Below are 2,500 nucleotides of genomic sequence, written 5' to 3' on the forward strand. Positions count from 1 at the left end.
CCGGCCTGCCGGTTTCCCTGAATCCCTTCATAAATGTTACTTTGCTCACACTTCAACAGCACGTCAAGTATTAAAAACCATTTGTCTCCATTCACTCCTATCAAATAGGCTCACGCATGCCTGCTGGAAGTCCAAGCCCCTCTCACACAAAACCTCCATTACCCCCTCCCTCCAACCTTTCCTAGGCCGACCCCTACCCCGCCTTCCTTCCACTACAGACTGATACACTCTTGAAGTCACTCTGTTTCGCTCCATTCTCTTTACATGTACATATACGTGCATATGTACACGCTCGTACACTCGTGTGTGTATATATATATATATATATATATATATATATATATATATATATATATATATATATATATATATATATATATATATATATATATATATATATATATATATATATATATATATATATATATATATATATATATATATATATATATATATATATATATATATGCAAAACAACCACTCTGAAAGAATAGAGAAATTCCAAGCGCTTTCGTGACTACTCACATTATCAAGGAACTATGTTAGTTAGTTCCTTGATAATGTGAGTAGTCACGAAAGCGCTTGGAATTTCTCTATTCTTTCAGAGTGGTTGTTTTGCATATTTTGAAATCACCTGTTTACTGTGATCTTATTGCATATATATATATATACATATATATATATATATATATATATATATATATATATATATATATATATATATATATATATATATATATATATATATATATATATATATATATATATATATATATATATATATATATATATATATATATATATATATATATATATATATATATATATATATATATATATATATATATATCGTGCCAAATAGGTAAAATTCGTCAGTTAGCAAGAACTTGTTTAAAATTAAGTCCTTTCTAAAATTTTATTTTATACGTTTAAAGATTTATTTTTTCATTTATATTTATGTAAAAATTAATAATTTTGTACCAAAAGAACCTTAGAAAGCTCACCTAATCTTATTATAACAAGCTCAATTTAATTTAGCCTAATCCAGCTAAATATATTTTATATAGGTTTACAATCATTTAATAATAAACAAATACAATAATATATATAGATAGATTGATAGATATAGATAAGTTCGTCTTTAATAATTCTATATATTGACTCTATATATTTTTCACTGCATTGGCAGTCATACAGGGCACAAGAGCTGGATCTGCATACTAGCTGTTGATCGGGTGGGGGTTCTCAGTAAACACCCATGACTGAGTCACAGGTGTGAGTTTCACTAACCTTTTCAGTGATTAAGGAATCTTTACAGCCCTGTAGTGTAGCTGGGATATCGGCGACCTGGTGTTCTCAACACCGACGGTCCTCGGGTTCTATTCTCGTTATTCTCTTATTAAAATATGTATATAATTAAGAAAGGAAATGATTGTCAATAAAATTCCCTTTTAAGAGGGTGGCTTTATTGTACTGATAGGCTCTCAATCCAAGAAAGTGGAGCTATCCTGATTACCAGCCATTCCACAAGGGGTTGTGTGACCTCTAATGATCGTGGATCACAGAAAGTAATGTATGTTACCAATGTTAATGAATGTGTTTAGAGCTGGTGCTAAACAATTGAATGATATCATGTTGGGAGAAAGTGCGCAAGGTTAAAGAAAACACTGAATCTGATATAGGAGAACGATTTAAGGAGAATGATGAGAGATATAAGAGACGTCTGAGGACAGGCTGAACGGTGAGGAGTGTGAAATAAGATACATGCTCAGTATTAGGATATTTAATGAGAAAAAGCTTCGTCACGAATCGCTTCTTCAGTCGTAACACTGTGCATGTCTTATATTTCACATTAGTCTGTATTTTATACCGTATCTTAGCCGAGTGTGGATGAAGTTTTGAGATGTTAAAACTGGGAGAAAAGGAAAGTGGAAAAAGTAAATTACTGGGACGACGTTTCGTTCTTTTCAATGACTCGATCAGATTCTAAGAGACAGAAACGTTGCCACAAAGAGAGCTTTTCCTGCAACGTGTTGACGACAGTGCGCCAGTTGGATCTAGGTAGGGTCATGAGCCTCTAGCTGTCTAGCACACGTAAGATGATGGTGGAGTGGAACCAAGTGATTTTTTTTTTTTACTTTAGCGTATTGCTGATGTGTAAGTCATCACTGAAGGGAAGATGAGGAGAGGGAAGAGGATGAGAAGAGGAAAGGTGTACAGAGGGGGAACGGGCTGAGAAGGTAAACGGGGTGCAGAGAGAGGGAGGGGTGAAAAGAATGGAAAAGAGTACAGCCTGGAAGAATGTGAGGAGGAAGAAAGGGTGAGGGGAAACAGGTGATGTGTAAGAAGAGGGCGATAAGATGAATGAAGTGAGGACAGGGAAAGGTAGGACGTGGAAGGCGAGAAAGAGGAAGGGGAGGAGGAGAAGCAGGTGGGGAGAGTGACGGGTGTGGGTGTGAGACCCACAACAGCGTGAAGCTTCCACGAGCTTGTCTCATGC

This window comes from Cherax quadricarinatus, chromosome 16 (assembly GCF_038502225.1).
Source record: "Cherax quadricarinatus isolate ZL_2023a chromosome 16, ASM3850222v1, whole genome shotgun sequence".
Classification (NCBI taxonomy): domain Eukaryota; kingdom Metazoa; phylum Arthropoda; class Malacostraca; order Decapoda; family Parastacidae; genus Cherax; species Cherax quadricarinatus.